Here is a 19,381-nt window from a genome sequence, read left to right on the forward strand (position 1 = left end):
GATAGGGGGGCGGGGGAGAGGCGGAGAGCAAGTCTCCTTGCTTCCCTGCACCTACCCATTTGATGATGTTCACTTCTACTTTTTTGCCCGATGCAAACGGATTTTAAAAAATCTATACACCGCATTACTGGCTACTGTTTGTCCCGGGAGGAGCTAACCCCATTTCATGAAAATCCGTATTTAAACAGAACCGCCTGAAAACCCATTTCCATGCAGATTGACTCTTGGAAACTAGAATGTTCATGAACTTCCTGTGCCATTACAACAACTTAGCCCATAGCGTGGGATTTGGGGAGGGGCACACAGGTGAGAGGCAGCCAGTTTGTAGCCCATCATATGTGTGATTATTTAAGTTGTTGAGATAGGGGTGGGACAGTGATTTCCTGTCTGTCAGAGGCAGTATACCTCCCAATATCAGTTACTGGAGGACAAGAGCAGGCTTCCCATAGGTATCTGTTGGCCACTGTGGGAACAGAATGCTGGCTGGAGCAGACAGGCCTTTCATCGGATCTAGCACAGCCCTTCTTATGTTCTATCTATCCTGCGTCATATGTCTAGAGGTCTAGGAACATGGCTGATCTTCACAACATAGCTTCCCAAGAATATTTTCAGCGGTATCCAGTGGTCTTGGAACTTATCATATTGGTGGGGAGAAATTGGATACTTTTATTTGTTTATTAAAATTATTTATATTCTGACTTGTGGTCCTCAAAAGGGCCAAATTATTGCTTTGGTAGATATTGTATCCACTCATTTCTCCTGTAATTCTTGTCATTCTTCATAAAACACATAGATGAAGTACTTTCTTTGTCCAAACATAATGTTGCATCCTTGCATTTAGATTTAAGGACCAAAGACCTCAAAAGGAGCAATTTCCTTTACAGCACGATCCTATGCATGTTTAGACAGAAAGAAATCCTACAACTTCCAGCAGCCCCCAACCAGTCATGCTGGGTGGGGAATACTGGGAGTTGAAGGACTTATTTCTTCCTAAACATGCATAGGATTGCACCCTTAATTAAGCAAATTATAAGCAACAGCTCCATCTTTTATGTGTTTCTTCTACTGCTGCTGGATGTTCCATGGTGGCCATATCCCACTAGCCAGAGTTTTGTTCTCTCCAATTTTTAAGACAGCAAAAGCTTAAAGGCTTCTTTGATGTGTCTACACCCTCTAACTTGGCATTTTTATTTTTGACTTAGCACTTTCTTACCCAGAGGTATTGGTGTTATTCCTTCCCCACAATTGCGTTTATATGAAGAAATTCCAATTCCAAGGAATTCAGGTGCACATTAGACATTGGCTTGGGAGAGAGAATCATGAAGGAACATGAACATCCAAACAAAACTTCCACTGTAATCTGTATTTACTTGTTATTGATCTTTCTTTTCTGTTCACGGCTTCTGGTCTGAAAACTTGGTGCAGAACAGTATGCCTTTCTTATAAACAAGGAAAGGAGATTTGTAGCCTTCTGTATATCCAGAAGGGACCCTAAAATGTGCCAGGATGCATTTGAAAGGTGTGTCCAATACTCGCTGCTCATCAGCAGAAGAGAAAACTCAGACCAAATGGATTTCCCTTCCCCCAGTTCAGGGAGAACCTGTGGAGCAGATTTGGGGGGCGGGGGTCTGTTGAGGGGAGGAAAGCTGGGGAAGTCCCATGCACAAGTGGACCTCTGCTCATGTAACACTGGATTTAACCCTAAGGAATGAATTTGTGCATCACAGTTGGATTATTCATTTTGTCAACTGCGTCTAAAGCTGGTAAGAAACAGTGCTTCAGCCAGATATTGATCCAGTAATTTGAGAAGAAACAGTTTTGTGAAATCCCGCCCCACCCTTTGTTTCAGTGATTCATGTAACAGATTTATCAGCATGTTTCCTTGAGAGTAAGTCATAGGAACATAGGAAGCTGCATTATACAGAAAGTCAGACAATTGGTCCATCTAGCCCGGTATTGTCAACTCTTACTGGCAGAGGCTTTCAGGCAGGAGTTTTTCCAGCCCTACCTGGAGATGCCAGGGATTGAACCTGGGACATTCTGCATGCAAAACCACTGAGCTCCAGCCTCATTGAATTCAATGTTGCTTAGTTTTGACTAAAAGTGCTCAGGATTACCCTGTTAATCTCTGATTCCCCCCCCCCCAAAAAAACCCCAAATACATCATGGGACACCTTTACACTTTTGGTCTGCTGTTGAACAGAACAAGTTTGGGTTTTTACAAGACATCCCTATTTATTTCACAATTTTACTGAAAAACCAACAAATCAAAACAACCCATTTCAATGTGAGTAAAATGCCTTCAAAATGATTGTTGTCATTTTGAGATAGACATAACTCGGTCAGCTCCGCTAGCTTGACTAAGGTTAGGCAAAACCCTTTGGGGGAAAAAAAGTCTGGTCTTATTGAAATGTTTGACTAGCCTTTAAAAAAAAATTATGTCCCATCCAAGGAAGACCCTCCAAAATTCACTTTGAATTCGGCTTTGGTTGCAATGTATGTGGCAACTCTAGTTTTGACCTGCCACCTTGGCAGAAGCAATTTTAGCTCCCATTTGCCGCTCCTGGTGGCTCCAGCAACCTGCCCTGGCTACCATACTTCTGTCCTGGCTACCATACTCCTGGATGTTTCTGTATTTGAGAAATAGAGCCAGTTCTATTCTTCAGTTATGCCTTTATAAAGAAGCCTGCTGGGAAATAGGGAGAAAATATCCAAAATAGAGAGTTTCTGAATATGAGAGTGGTCAGACACACGCGATTGGCAGAGTAAGTGCTTATGAGGAGCAGACTCCAACCTTTCTGACATCAAAAAGGACTACTTTTTATCCATTTTCTTCCTGCTTCCTTACACAGACCAATTTCCATGTTAATTTTTGACATTTTAAAATCACCACAAGGTTATTGGGGTGTTTTCTTACCACATCAATTCTGTGTTGTGAACATTTCATTTTAATAAGGCCTTATGTGTTGAGTGAGGCCTTTTGTACTACCACAAGATAACTGTTGTTTTTCCCTGACATGAGAAATACTTAGATTCATTGCATGAATTCACATGCAAATAAGATGGTCAAATTACCTCATGGAGACCTTAGTACATCAAATGTGACATGAAAACCAGGCCTTGAAGACTCAACTAGGGAAGAATAATATTGAGGAACATATCTTTACCACAAACTAATCCTTTCCTTTCCCCAGGAATCCTGGGAACTGCAGTTCTATAGGTTTGATTTTTTAAAAAATGTTCATGAAACTACAGTTCTCACGCTGATCTTGGAAGCTAAGCAGGGTCAGCTCTGGTTTGTACTTGGATGGGAAACCGCCTGGGAATCAGGTTTCCTGCATTGAGCAGGGGGTTGGACTCAATGGTTTTGTAGGCCCCTTCCAACCCTATGATTCTATGGTTCTATTATTCTTTTAAGGCACAGAAGAAGAAGAAAGGCCTACAACTCTCAGCATTCCCCAGCCAGCATACCTAGGATTGCACCCTTAGGAATGTCATAACAGTTAAAAGTATAAAACCAAAACCAATATAAGTTTGTATTTTAAATATGCATAGGAATATACCATCATCTGTAAATGTTACGTGAAAAATGTACTGGTGCACGATAAACTTGGAAGTTCAACTTGAGATAAATAAGAGTTAATACCTTACGCCTCAAGGGAAACTGGCAACTTTCAAAGTAAAATGCAAAGTGTCTTCTCCTGCTAGCTAATTTGTTTGAAAGAGAGGTCTGCATTTAAACAATTGTCCAAGCACAGACGGCCAAGTTTCAGCTTTGGAACGGTACCACCATCCTCTCACATTCCATATTTTAAAAGCTTTTGATAGGCCTTGTCTTCTTCCAATTCCTTTTTCTCACTCCTCCCCACCCTATTTCCCATAGAGACAAAATCTGGAACAGTGGGTTTGTGTCTGTCTTTTGGCTTAAGCCCCAGATTGCATGGAGTTCCTACCACCGGCGGCATCGAAAGGTGTCATCTCCATGTGGATTGCGACCAGAGAGGAACAGAAAGGCGCTTGGGTTTCTTTGTATGATTTTGGAGATCAAATGCTTTTTTTTCCTTTTAAAGAGATGCGTATGTGTTCGCAGAACTATCTGCACAGGGCCTGTGGCGCTCCCTCTTCACACAAACCCTCTGCCCTCTCCACGCCCCACTTTGCAACAACAACAGCAACAATAAACCCCCAAGGATAGCTCACATTTCTGACCAGATTGTGCGTAAAGGTTCCAACAGGCGCCTGGAAAGTCATTCCAGCAATTAAGTGTTGGTAGCGATTTTTCTCCCCCTTTATGAAGGATATGCCCCACTGTGCGGGGTATTGCAGCCACCCTCCCTGTCAGGCCGTTTCACAGTAGCATTGTGGCGCCATGGAGAGGAGCTAATTGGATTTGTTGTCACCTCCCGAAGCTGCCAGGAGCTCACGTCTGCTCTGGTTACAGATGAAGACATCACGGTGACAGGCTTAGAGATGGCTCAGCTGGCATCCTACGGACACTAATAGAGCCATGTTGATTTAATGTCCGAGCGGAGAGGTGCGGACAAGCTGTTCAAGTTTTCTATTCCAAACAAAGCAAAGATCTGTTATATCAGTCATTTGAGGATCAGTAAATAAACTTCCATGCGTGCGCCTCTCGGTTCTCAGCACCTAACAGACTCTACAGAAGGATGACAAAGTATTTTAAACATTGAGAGATGGTACTTCCTCTCCCCAGCCCCCCTCTCCTACACTCTGTAACCAGAGCACTGTCTCTATGGTTTATATTGCCCTGAGGGAAATCAGTTAATTCCTTCATACATAAATTTTACTTAACTATGTAATTATGGATGAATCCTATTAGTCTATAAATTGCTCACTAGTTTAAAAGGTGTGTGTGTGTGTGTGTTTCTGTGGGTTTAAAAAAATGGAATTTACAGATCATCTGAACTTAAGGTAGATTAAAAAGCTGTCTAGTGGTTTTATGGTTCTCTCTCTCTCTCTCTCTCTCTCTCTCACACACACACACACACACACACACACAGCTACCCCAGCAAAGAAAAGAATACTGTCACTTGAACATCGTAATGTATTCTTAGCCACACACTCCTTATCGTAACATCAATAATTTGGGTGTGTTAACAATATTTAGTCTATCACCACAAAACACCTGTGAAGTGGTTAATTCCTGTTATTCTCATTTCATAGACTGCAGTGTTATGAGCTTTGGGCCATGATTCAGAGAGTCCTGCACATGTGCATAATGCGCATTTTGTGAACCGCCCATGGAGGAAAAAGAGGAGTGGCCAATTTTTCTTTCCAGCAGCAGCCCTTTGCACCTCGTGAGGTGCTCCTTGGGAGAGCCACTTGATCTTCGAGGGTGTGTTTGGCATCATGGGGGGGGGAGTATAAGCAGAAGCAGGCAGCATCACCAGAAGGGGGGAGCTGAAAGGCCTCTATGTGCATGTGAAAGACCTCATCTGACACATTGATTCCTAGACATGCTGTCCCTCTGAGTTTGCCACTAACAATGAATACTGATTAATGATTAATTAAGAGCCCTATTCAGGCATTTTAAAGCATGTAGCCTCTCCAGACAAGGAGGGGGAGTGGGGACGAGCATGGCAGTCATCTTTCTCACTGCCCTTCACTTTTAGAGGGTGACTGCCTGCAGCAGAGATCCTCTTCTTTCCACAGAAGCTGTCACTGAGACTCAGAGCACTCATTTTCCAACTTCGTACTCTTTTTGGCACCAAGTTGAACTGTTTTTAATTGCCTGGGCATTTCAAGCTGATTGTATTGTTTGCGGGTTGAAGAGTTTTATGCCTCTCAATTTTACTGTTTTGCACTAATTGCGCTTCTTTTTGGAATATCATACTTGCTTTTAAATTTTGTGGATGAATGAGTGGTTTAGAAATTTTAAAAACATAAATAAAAGAAGAAAGGTGTTTCGGGGGCCCTGAACCTTTGAGATCATGTTGCAACCATATATTCATTGAGCACTAAATAAGCTGCATAGAACATTCCTCATTTTTTAATTTTCCTTCATATAGGAGGAAGAGAATACTGCCTCAATTGGTTCAAGAAAAAGCTGGATAAAGGCATTGAAGTTACTTTGCTTATCACCAGGTTTGATCATTTGCTTAGCACCAGGTTGAGCAATGGTGACCCTCCTCTTTACTCCTGAGGCAACTGGGGATTGATGGTGAAAGGAATCAGCCCACAGCTTCATATCTTCTGCCATTACTTCCAAGGACCCTAGGAGTGGAGATAGTGACAAGCATGAGCTGAACCCCAAGCCAGAAGGCAGAGTGCATGTCTGGCAGCACAAAGCATACTCCAGATCAGGGCCCTGCTGAGGCTCCAATAAGGGATGAAGCAGCAGATCCAGATATAAAAGCTGCCCACTTGCTGCCTGGCTGTTACTGATGCAACACGTCTTTCTGCATGGAGCCTTGTGCTCTAGAACAAGGGAGGACAGAAAGTAGATCTCCAAATGTTTTGGACTTCAACTCCCAGCATGCCTGACCATTGGCCATGCTGGCAAGGGCTTCTGGGAGTTGAAGTCCCAAACTTCCGGAGATCTACCTTCTGCCTACCCCTGCTCTAGAGCCTTGCCTTGACTGGACAGCTCCTTTGCTGCTTCAGCATAGTTTGACTCACTGCAGGAGAATGGAAGGGGCAAAGGATAATATTCAAAGTGGGGACTAGTCTTAAAGACAGTTTTCCCTGGGCCCAATTCCCAGAGTTGCCTTGGAGGCAAAGGGAGGGCTGCTCTTTGGCTCTGAAGCACCCATGGGGTGAGAGGGAAATGGACTGACACCCCCCTTCACCTCTGAAGTGACTTGGTCCCCTTACATAGGTTACCTCTGTCGTCCAATACAGTTCCTCCATCTGCACACCCCTCAGTGGCCCAGGGACAGCACCTGTGCACTGCCCACAGGTGCTGAGGATATTCAATGGAAGCATGAAGGAAGCATGTGTGTGCGACCCTTTGTCCTGCCGGCTTCTTGGGCCCATCTGCAGATATCCCATTTTACTAAGAACCAGTATGCTGCAGTGGTTAGAGTGTTGGACTGGGAGCCAGGAAATGCAGGCCCTAGTCCCCAGTTGGCCATGAAGCTCACAGGTGACTTTGGGTCATTTCATTTCATTTATTACATTTCTATACTTCCCCATAGCTGAAGCTCTCTGGGCGGTTCACAAAAATTTGCTGACTCTCAGCCTAACCTACCTCACAGGATTGTTGTGAGGATAAAATGGCAAGGAGGAGGATCATGTAAGTTCCTTGCAAGAGAAAAAAGGTGGGATATTAATGTACTAATAAATAAAGAAATAAATAACATAGGGGGTGATACAAAAGCTCATTCCTAATAACACATCACACGGTAGCGTGATCAAGAAACAGACTAAGGTTGGGATGAACAATTGCCATTCAGCTCATGGGGCGAAGTAAACACTTAGGGACAGTCTAACAAGGGCAAAATCTGCCCTCCATCCCTGATGGTGGGTAGGCTGTAGAGGGGAGGGAGATTCAATGTGTCTCTATGCACTGCCTTGCACACTGACATATTTTAGTTAGATTTTAGATTTTGACTCTGCCCACTTTGCCTTTGGTCATGCTCACAGATGTAACGTGGCCTCCAAAACCTTTCGCAGATTGGAATTCAGCTCTTGGACTGAAAAAGGTTTCCCACCCCTGATCTAGACCCTCTCTCATCACACACCCCACTCATCATAATGATGGGTGATATGTGTGTGTGTGTGTGTGTGCGCGCACGTGTGCATGTGCATGTGCATGTAGATATATTTATAACATGATTCTAATATGATTCTATCCCAACTTTTGGCCCACAAGGAAAAAAATGATAATGGCATCTCACATTCATAAAAGTGTACAAATATAAACTGACAATAAAATATAACAATAAAAATAAAGGATGAAAACAAAGTCATTACAAAGAATTCAAACATCAAGAAAAGATTTGACCATATCAAATGACTGCTAAATTTAATTTTTAAAACAACAACACTAATATCATAGGAGAAGGGACCAACCATACCAGTCTACAGAAGGAGTCCCACATCCTGTGTACCACAACCGAAAACGTCCTATCTCCCAGTTTGGGGCATTTCATTCCCAAGGTACATTGACATATAAAATGCTGAAATAATCTATAAAATCTATAAAATCAGATAAAACAACGAATAGTAACAGGAATGTCAACTGATAGCAGCAGGAGCAGCATTACTGAAATTTTAAAAGAACTTTAGAAAAGACCATAAAACAAAATAGTCCTTAAAAAGAAAACAGAACCTAACCTTCAAAATATTGGACAAATGGGATTGTTTTAACCCAATGACTAGAAACTAAGTGATGGTTCACTCCTCCCTCTGTTTCTGAGAAGCTTCATATATAACTGCTCCTTCCATTATATTTTTTCTCTGGAAGTGTTCTGACTTGGACTCCACTGCTTGCTAAACAGCACTCCATTACCCAGACTAAAAGATCTAAACATTACCCTTGCTTGGCTCTTTTACTTTGGACCAGTTACCTGTCCTCCAGCACCATAAAGCCAAGGTCACCTTGAGAACAGGTCCCCAGAACCACCTTTGAGCTAAATTCTTCCAAGCAGTCATGCTCCAGAAGGGTTTATTCCTGGAACCTGAACGTGGAGAAGTAGCCTGCAGACATGTTTAGAGACACATATCCAGAGCAAGCACGATAACAGGGCTACAGTAGGTTTGCTGAATATTGTCATCCCTGCATTAAGCTGCATCCCCAGTTTCCTTGGCTCTTCTCTTCAGATGGCTTTTTAAGTCAAATGGCTCTTCAAGGGCATCTCCAGTCACTTGCGCTTGATAAGTTAACTTCCTCAACATACAGTTCTTGACTTAAGGACCCCACGGAGCTGGAAATGCAGGGATAAAACCACCAAATTCTCAGTGTCAGCAAGCTCCTGCAAGGAAGCATTTAAGGCCATTTGGGCAGCAGAGATCTCAGTGAACAAAGCAAGAAAAGATTTAATTGCCCAAGCAGGCAATATGCTGCCTTATCTTCCTATACCAAGAGAAAGAAAAAGTCAAAAGAAAAGAAATGAAGACAAAACAACACAGTGTCTTGAGGCACATTAAAGACTAACACATTTATTTTGGCATAAACTTTCATGGACACTGTCCATTCATCAGATGCGTGGCTACCCCTCTGGAAATAAATGCAATGATTTCTCAGCTAGCTAGTTCAGATTCAAAGAGTCAGTGACCAAAAGAGCCAGCCAACTGGGGAGTCCAGTTAAAGGGAATTGCCCATCAATATTAAAGTTTCCTTTTTGCAATATATATATATTGTTTCACACTCCCCAACTTCCCCATTGGTTGGAAGTTGCGTGGGGTAACTCATGGTGTTTTTATGTTATCTGCTTCCTATGCAGAAACACAGGCTGAGCAGGTGGCAAGCAAGCATGCCCACAGGCAGGCAGATTTCATTCCTAAAACAGCATCGCTCACACCAAAGCAACAAGATGCCCACAAAAACTGCTTTGTGCCAGACAACTGCAAAGATTCCCTTTTGCTGCTGAAATACAAAACTTGTATCCATCCAAACACTTTCCTTCCCCATCCCATCCCTACTCCCGGCAGGCGGGACTTGACACAAATCCCAAAAGAATACCATATGGCAACCTGTATGCTTTCCTCTGTGGGCCAAATAGGAGCTGGGGGGGGACAATTTTAGGTGCAAAACTGGTGCAGAGGGAAAGGTCAGCATTGACTCTGTGCTTGCCATCAGGGCTTGGCTGTTTCCATCTGTCTTGTCCCAGTCCCAGTTTTAGGAGCCTTCATAAGGGATGTGCTAACACAAGGAACTGTGAGGGGAATTTCTGGCTTATTGAGCATAGCCGTAAGAGCTTGTGGGCGGGTCACTGGCAATTCATGCCATCAGCCTTGGGAATACTTCTGGTGTATGTGAAGGTGTTAAGAACGTAAGAAGAGCCATACTGGATGAGACCAAAGGTCCATCTCATCCAGCATTCTGTTCACACAGTGGCCAACCAGCTGTCGGCCAGGAATGCTCAAGCAGGACATGAGTGCAACAGCACCCACCCACCCATGTTCCCCAGCAACTGGTGCACATAGGCTCACTGCCTCTGGTGCTGGAGGTAGCACATAGCCATCCAGCAGCCATTGATAGCCTTCTCCTCCAGGAATTTGTCTAACCCCCTTTTAAAGCCATCCAAATTGGTGGCCATCATTACGTCTTGTGGTAGCGAATTCCATAGTTTGAGTATGCACTGTGTGAAGACATATTTCCTTTTATCTGTCTGTCCTGAATCTCCCATGAAACAGCTTCATGAGATGAACCCTGTGTTCTAAAATTATGAGAGCATTCGTTAGAGCTGTGCTCAAATGGCCTCTTGAAATTATCCACCTTACTTGTGGGCAGAGAAATTTGGGAGACAATTTCACCAAATTTATCTAGGGGGAGGAGAAATTCTCAATAGTTTCTCCCAGGTAGAGTTCCCTATTGGCAGGGCTTATAGCACAGCTTCTTTCTTTTTTGGTAAGCGTTCTGGGTGTGTTGTGATGCAACACCATCAACTGCCTTGGCAGGCTGGCCCTCAGTTTGCATCCACAGCAATGCAGCTGGGGGCAGTGTTGTGTCCAGCTCCAGCTCCAGGGATGAGGTGGAGTTAATGCTCTGCCAAAATCTGTCTTCCAATTTCCTGAATTTTTCTCCTCCCCCACCGCCTGCCCCCGAAAGAGGCTTCCATTGTTCTGCCTCATTCAGGATGTTTTATAATTTATTTTTGTAGTGTTTTTGAGCTTGCCTAATCAAAGCCCTAACTGAGCCTCGTGTGGTGCAGAGTGGTAGGCAGCAGTATTGCAACCGAAACTCTCCCCATGACCTGAGTTCGATCCCAGTGGAAGCCGAGTCCCAGGTAGCTGGCTCAGGTTGACTCAGCTGAGATCGGTAAAATGAGTACCCAGCTTGCTGGAGGAAAGGTAGTCATGACTGGGGAAGATGATGGCAAACCACCCCGCTATAGTCTGCCATGAAAATGCCAGCGAAAATGGTGTCCCTCTAGGAGTCAGCAATGACTCGGTGCTTGCACAGGAGGAACCTTTCCTAATCAAAGCCCTATGGGAGGAATTATCTCATGGGGCCTTAAACTGGGCTTTAATTGAAATGTAGGGAGCTGAGCAGGCTACAGGTGACCAGAGAGATGATTGTACAATGAAGAACAGGACACTTGTGCTCATTCCTCAGCCACCTCTTAAGTAAGGTAAGCCCAAGAAACCCAACCCCAACCCATGTGAATTTCTCCAAAAGTTATTCACCACCAAATTTCTTGTTGAAAGCAATTTCTATTCTATCAAATTGAATGAGAATGGTTAAAGAAATGTGGGTGAAATTTTCGGCACAGCACTAGTTTTAGTATTCCTTTGTGCGGCCTCCAGCATTATATCCTTTACCCCTGCCCAGGGAGAGGCTTTATTCCATCTTGCCTCTGCTGCCTAGAGATAACCAGAAGAGGTGTTCCCATGGGAATGCGGGTGCCCCTTCTGGGCTCAGAAGTTGGGACCCTAGTGAGAAGATGGTGTCTTTCTGAAGTCTGGGGCAGGGGGTTGTTTAAAGTGCCTTCTCTTATCTCCTGTGATGCGTTTGATATGGGCAAGTCACATTATTGTTATATCTTTTAACATGAATTGTTTAATGAACTATACAGTGTGAGTACACCTTTGATATTATTTGTAGTGGATATTGTTAACTGACCTATTGATACATCTGAAACTTTTTGGTATGTTTTAAATGAACTGTAATTGTGTTGTGAATGTAATGTTGTACTGTATTATAATTATGGTTATTGTATTTACATTGTTCTATGAACTGCTTTGAGCACAATTCATGTGGAAAATGCAATATATAAATAAATTGACTGTAACTACTACAGATTCAGCCCAGTCCTCCCACACCTCAACTGTAGCTGTTTTTAAAAGCACGGCCCATCTAATTATGGATCTACTGAGGCCACATCTAGTTTGGTCTTCAGGCTCTATGGCTCACACTCTTCTCCTTCCTTTTCCTCCTTTGCATACAAGGGGAGGAAATGAAAACCTTCCTTGGAACAAACCACAGTTTCCCATTAAGTCGGAATATCGGAAACTGTTGTTATTTCAAACCACAGTTAGTTAGAGCAAACCAGGACCAAATCACTGACAGACAAGAATCCTTGATGTCTCATTTTTTTGATCAAGTAACCTCCCTTGTGACTGTGGGAATGCTGTAGACACAATATATCTCGACTTCAGCAAAGCTTTTGACAAAGTGCCCCATGATATCCTGATGAGCAAACTAGCTCAAAGTGGGCTAGAGCAAACAACGATACAGTGGATCCACAGTTGGCTACAGAATCGGACTCAAAGAGTGCTTATCAATGAGATCTTCTCAAACTGGGGAGAGGTAACAAGCAGGGCACCTCAGGGCTCAGTCCTGGGCCTGGTGCTCTTCAACATTTTTATTAATGACTTGGATGAGGAGGTACAGGGAATGCTGATCAAATTTGAAGATGACACAAAATTGGGCGGGATAGCTAATACTATGGAAGACAGAAACAAAATTCAAAGGGATCTTAATAGACTGGAGCACTGGGCAGAAAACAATAGGGATAAATGCCAAGTTCTGCACCTAGGAAAAAGAAACCAAATGCACAGTTACAAGATGGATACGTGGCTCAACAACACTACAAGCAAGAAGGATCTTGGAATTGTTGTCGATCACAAGCTGAATATGAGCCAACCATGTGATGTGGCTGCAAAAAAGGCCAATGCTCTTTTGGGCTGCATTAATAGAAGCATAGCTTCCAAATCCCCTTCATGGATCACTGCCTTGTTGTGGCGAAGGGGCTTGCGTAACTCAGTGAAGCCATAAGCTATGCCGTGCAGGGCCACCCAAGACGGACAGGTCATGGCAGAGAGTTCTGACAAAATGTGGTCCACTGGAGAAGGAAATGGCAACCCACTCCAGTATTCTTGCCAAGAAAACCCCATGGAACGTATCACAAGGCTAAAAGAGATGACGCCGGAAGATGAGCCCCCCAGGTCGGAAGGTGTCCAATATGCTACTGGGGAAGAGCAGAGGGTATTTCCAAGTAGCGCCAGAAAGAGTGAAGCGGCTGGGCCAAAGCCGAAAGGACACTCAGCTGTGGATGTGTCTGGTGGTGAAAAGAAAATCCGATGCTGTAAAGAACAATATTGTTTAGGAACCTGGAATGTCAGATCAATGAATCAAGGTAAGCTGGAGGTGGTCAAACATGAGATGGCAAGATTGAACATCGACATCTTGGGAATCAGCGAACTGAAATGGACAGGCATGGGCGAATTTAATTCAGGTGACCATCATATCTACTATTGTGGGCAAGAATCCCTTCGAAGAAATGGAGTAGCACTCATAGTCAACAAAAGGGTGGGAAAAGCAGTACTGGGGTACAATCTTAAAAATGATAGAATGATCTCAGTACGAATGAGATGTTGGCAAACCATTCAACATCACAGTAATTCAAGTCTATGCCCCAACCACTGAGGCCGAAGAAGCTGAGGTTGATTGGTTCTATGAAGACCTACAACACCTTCTAGAAGTAACACCAAAAAAAGATGTCCTCTTCATCATAGGGGATTGGAATGCTAAAGTAGGAAGTCAAGAAATCACCGGGATAACAGGCAGGCATGGCCTTGGTGTACAAAATGAAGCAGGACAAAAGCTAATAGAGTTTTGCCAAGAGAACATGCTGATCATAGCAAACACTCTTTTCCAACAGCACAAGAGGCGACTCTACACATGGACGTCACCAGATGGTCAATATCGAAATCAGATTGATTATGTCCTTTGCAGCCAAAGATGGAGAAGCTCCATACAGTCAGTCAAAACAAGACCTGGAGCTGACTGTGGCTCAGATCATGAGCTGCTTCTAGCAAAATTTCGGCTTAAATTGAAGAACGTCGGGAAAACCACTAAACCGTTCAGGTATGACCTAAATCGTATCCCTGATGAATATACAGTGGAGGTGAGGAATAGATTTCAGGGATTAGACCTGATAGACAGAGTGCCTGAGGAACTATGGACGGAGGTCCGTAACATTGTTCAGGAGGCAGCAATGAAATCCATCCCAAAGAAAAAGAAGTGCAAGAAAGCAAAGTGGCTGTCTGATGAGGCTTTACAAGTAGCTGAGGAAAGAAGGGAAGCGAAAAGCAAGGGAGAAAGGGGAAGATATACCCAACTGAATGCAGAGTTCCAGAGAATAGCAAGGAGAGACAAGAAGGCCTTCTTAAATGAACAATGCAAAGAAATCGAGGAAAACAACAGAATGGGAAAGACTAGAGATCTCTTCAAGAAAATGGGAGATCTCAAGGGAACGTTTTGTGCAAAGACGGGCATGATAAAGGACAAAGAAGGCAGGGACCTCACAGAAGCAGATGAGATTAAGAAGAGGTGGCAAGAATACACAGAAGAACTATACAGGAAAGATCTGAATGTCCCTGATAGCCATGATAGTGCGGTCACTGAACTTGAGCCGGACATCCTCGAGAGTGAAGTCAAGTGGGCCTTAGGAAGCATTAGTAACAACAAAGCTAGCGGAGATGACAGTATTCCAGCTGAGCTATTTAAAATCCTAAAAGATGATGCTGTTAAAGTGCTGCATTCAATATGTCAACAAATCTGGAACACTCAACAGTGGCCACAAGACTGGAAAAGGTCAGTTTACATTCCAATTCCAAAGAAGGGCAACGCCAAAGAGTGTTCAAACTACCGCACAATTGCGCTCATTTCACATGCCAGCAAGGTGATGCTCAAAATCCTACAAGCTAGGCTTCAGCAGTATGTGAACCGAGAACTACCAGAAGTACAAGCTGGGTTTCGAAGAGGCAGAGGAACTAGAGATCAAATTGCCAACATTTGCTGCATCATGGAGAAAGCAAGAGAATTCCAGAAAAACGTCTATTTCTGCTTCATTGACTACGCTAAAGCCTTTGATTGTGTGGATCACAACAAACTGTGGCAAATTCTTAAAGTGATGGGAGTACCAGACCACCTTACCTGTCTCCTGAGAAACCTGTACGAGGGTCAAGAAGCAACAGTCAGAACCAGACATGGAACAACCGATTGGTTCAAAATTGGGAAAGGAGTACGACAAGGCTGCATATTGTCACCCTGCTTATTTAACTTATATGCAGAGTACATCATGAGAAACGCCGGGTTGGATGAATCAGAGGTCGGAATTAAGATTGCCGGGAGAATTATCAACAACCTCCGATATGCAGACGATACCACCCTAATGGCAGAAAGCGAAGAGGATCTAAAGAGCCTCTTGTTGAGGGTGAAAGAGGAGAGTGCAAAAGCTGGTTTGAAACTCAACATTAAAAAAACGAAGATCATGGCATCTGGCCCCATCACTTCCTGGCATATAGAAGGGGAAGAAATGGAAGCAGTGACAGATTTTACTTTCTTGGGTTCCAAGATCACCGCAGACGGTGACTGTAGCCCTGAAATTAAAAGACGCTTGCTCCTTGGGAGGAAAGCTATGGCCAACCTAGACAGCATAGTAAGAAGCAGAGACATCACCTTGCCGACAAAGGTCCGTCTAATCAAAGCTATGGTTTTCCCAGTAGTAATGTATGGCTGTGAGAGCTGGACTATAAGAAAGGCTGAGCGCCGAAGAATTGATGCTTTCGAACTGTGGTGCTGGAGAAGACTCTTACGAGTCCCCTGGACTGCAAGGAGGTCAAATCAGTCCATCCTAAAGGAAATCAACCCTGAGTGCTCATTGGAAGGACAGATAATGAAGCTGAAGCTCCAATATTTTGGCCACCTAATGCGAAGAGAAAACTCCCTGGAAAAGACCCTGATGCTGGGAAAGACTGAAGGCAAAAGGAGAAGGGGACAGCAGAGGATGAGATGGCTAGATAGCATCACGGATGCAATGAATATGAACTTGAGCATGCTCCGGGAGAGAGCGCAGGACAGGAAGGCCTGGCATGCTATGGTACATGGGGTCACGAAGAGTCGGACACGACTGAACGACTGAACAACAACAACAGCTTCCAAATCCTGGGAAGTACTAGTTCCCCTCTACTCAGCACTGGTTAGGCCTCATCTGGAGTACTGTGTTCAGTTCTGGGCACCACATTTTAAGAAGGATGCAGACAAACGGGAGAGGGTTCAGAGGAGGGCAACAAAGAAGATCAGGGGACTGGAAACAAAGCCCTTTGAAGAGAGACTGAAAGAACTGGGCATGTTTGGCCCTGAGAAGAGAAGATTGAGGGGAGATATGATAGTGCTGTTCAAGTACTTGAAAGGTTGTCACAGAGTGGAAGGCCAGGATCTCTTCTCGATCATCCCAGGGTGCAGGATCTGGAAGAATGGGCTCAAGCCAGATTCTGGCTGAAAATCAGGAAAAACATCCTGACTGTTAGAGCAATACGACAATGGAACCAATTCCTTAGGGAGTTGGCGGGCTCTCCCACACTGGAGGCATTCAAGATGAGGCTGGACAGCCATCTGTCAGGGATGCTCTGACTTGGATTTCTGCATTGAGCAGGGGGTTGGACTCAGTGGCCTTGTAGGCCCCTTCCAACCCTACTATTCTATGATACTATGATTCTATGTTACAAATATTGTGTCAGAACCTCTACCCGTCCATTCTGCAAAGTAGGAAGAACTCAAGCAAGTACCTTGGCTTCTGTTCTTTGGGATGTGCCCTCATGGGGTCTCACTGTATAGGGTGATGGAGACCACTGCCTGCCCATACAGAGTCAGTCCTCTGCTCTGGGGATACATACATATAAGTCAGGGGTGCACAACCGGTGGCCCATGGGCCGCATGCTCCCCCCAGATTTGGATTGTGTGGTCCCCAAGCTCCCCCCACAGTCTATTTCCTCTCCCCACCCACTGATCAGCATTGCTGATCTGCGTTTGTAGCTGCTATGGCGCACCAAAAGGGTAAAAATTAGCTTGCAAGTGAGCTAATTTTGACCCTTTGGGGCACTCTGTAGCCACTACAGATGATTTTTAAAATAATAATAATAATAATAATAATAATAATAATAATAAGTGCCCGCAGAGGAAGATGTAGCCCATGGAGTGTCCAGGGGCAAAGATGGCCACTTGACCTCCAGAAGTTGCCCACACCTGGTTTAGGGGACTTAAATTAGTTAGTTTATGGGAGGGGCCATAGTTCAGTATTAGAGCACATGCTTTGCACAGTGAAGGTCCCAGGATAATCCATGACATCGCCAGTTAGGGCGAGGAGAGAATTCTGCCCGAAACTCTGGAGAGCTGCTGCCAGGCAGTGTCGGCAATACTGGGCGAGATGAAACAATGGTCTGACTCAATATAAAGCAGCTTCCTGTATTCCTAGTTATAAAACTAACGTGTCCCATTAATTTCAACAGGATTGAAGATGGCTAATTTTCTCCAAGTTGACTTCAACTTTTTTCAACCCGCAGACCAAGGAAGTAGAAGAAATTTGACTATTTTCTTTGATACCAAGTGGCTGTCCTGTACTACATTGCCTTCTCTGCAGAACCACTTTGGTGGCCCTTTCTTTCCAAGACTACATATCTCGATTGTGCCGAATGCTGCCACTGAAGAGATGCACGAAGAATACGACTGCTCACCGGTCATGTATGTCTTTGTTTCCTTTGCTTCAGGCAGTTCTCCCGATACCAGCCAAGATCTTTCCTGGCCTTCTGTGTTGGCCTAGCGTCTGTAACACAAGAGAGCTGGCAACGCGAGCCTAGCAGCATGGCCCGCATGCCCTCTCTGCAGAAGCAAACAATTTGCATCCAGAACGAGACTGGCACGCTTCACGTCTACACAGTTTGCTCCTGTTGGGCATGAATCCCTGAAGAATTGCTATTAGAATCATTGCCTCAAGAACAAAAAGGCACAAAGGCGGTCAGCCAGCTCTTTCTCTTCGACTTACTTTTGTCGGGCAAGGGAGAAAGTCAGCGTTTGGGCATCCTTTCCTTAAAGGGCAGCATAAGAACAGAAAAGTGCCATCTTCCAAAGAGAAGACTGCAAGCTTAGGTACCAGTCCCCTGTTAATAATGCCAGTTACAACTAGGCACGGTTTTAGTAACAACCCCGTAGTACAAGCAGGAATGGGTTGGAGCAAGCCATTTACATTCAGACGTTTTCTCACCTGGGCGATGGGATTTGTAATCCAACACATCTGGAGGGCACCTCGTTGGAGAAGACTGTTCTGTCAGATATGTTCTTCTGTATTCATATGGAGAATCAATCTCATGAATGGCTGACCCCTCCATGGCTATGGCCAGAGCACCGTGGCAACAGTTTCGAAGGTCATGACTGCTGCCACAATGAAGAAGGTGCAGTCCTACGAGGCCATGGCTTTACTTCTCAATCGGGCTTCAGGCCTGGGCATGGGACAGAAACAGCCTTGGTCGCTTTGGTGGATGATATGAGGAGGGCTTTGGATGGGGGTGAATGTTCCTTCCTTCTTCTCCTTGACCTCTCAGTGGCTTTTGATACCATTGACCACAGTGTCCTCCTGGACTGTCTGGAGAGGATGGGCATTGGAGACATCGTATTATGGTGGTTCCGGTCCTTCCTCTCTGGCAGCCACCAGAGGGTAGCACTTGGAGAGGAGGTGTCAGATCCGTGGCCGCTCACGTATGGGGTGCTACAGGATTCCATCCTCTCCCCGATGCTATTTAACATCTATGTGAAGCGTGTTTGCTCTCTCGCTCCTGCTAGGGTAATGGAACACAAAATGGATGAACTGACTCTTTTTAAACTCTACTGTATATGCAAGAATATTGTATATGCAAGAATACTGGTGAGTAAAACAGTTTTGTTTTCTTCACTAAAGAAAGCTGTGGTCTCCTTTTTTTGTTCTAAGATAGCCTGTGTGCATGTGGGTCTGGCAAATGCTCATTCTATTTTGCCTTTTGTTTTTCTCTGCTAATTGCCTTTCTAACAAGAGGCACCATTACTAAATCATCCCATCAGTTAGAGGAGCCTTCCCCAACCTAGGTTGCTCCCAATGTTTTGGCCTACAACACCCTTCATCCCTGACCACTGGCCATATTGGCTGATGGGAGTTGTAGGTGAAAGCATCTGGAGGGTCCCAAGTTGAGCAAGACTCACTTACAGTGTCAGACAGAGGACTGGGGGAGGAGAGCCGGGTTCAAACCCCCACCCAGCCTTGCAGCTCACTTCAGCCAGGTCGTCTTTCTCAGCTTAATGTGCCTCATAGGATTGTTTTGAGGATGAAATGGCAAGGAGAGGGAGGGACAATCTATACTTATGTTTTTTTTCACTTCCAATGAGGTTTCACCGCCCGTCTTTCACACTATGCAGTACCCGCCTTGAATTGGAACCGGAATT

The 19,381-nt window shown here is 44.5% G+C and overlaps 1 long non-coding RNA gene across 1 annotated transcript in view; it reads left to right on the forward strand.

Moving 5' to 3' along the window:
• LOC146357053 (uncharacterized) overlaps positions 1-18,859 on the forward strand; it is a 57,545-nt gene extending 38,686 nt beyond the window's left edge. The window contains exons 2-3 of the long non-coding RNA XR_014786582.1: positions 6,030-6,105; positions 17,422-18,859. This is a non-coding gene — a long non-coding RNA (uncharacterized LOC146357053). The remainder of the gene's footprint in view (positions 1-6,029; positions 6,106-17,421) is intronic.
• The last annotated feature ends 522 nt before the right edge of the window (positions 18,860-19,381 follow it).

This window comes from Heloderma suspectum, chromosome 1 (assembly GCF_057233095.1).
Source record: "Heloderma suspectum isolate Gila_16-S chromosome 1, 16-S_ref, whole genome shotgun sequence".
NCBI classification, from domain to species: domain Eukaryota; kingdom Metazoa; phylum Chordata; class Lepidosauria; order Squamata; family Helodermatidae; genus Heloderma; species Heloderma suspectum.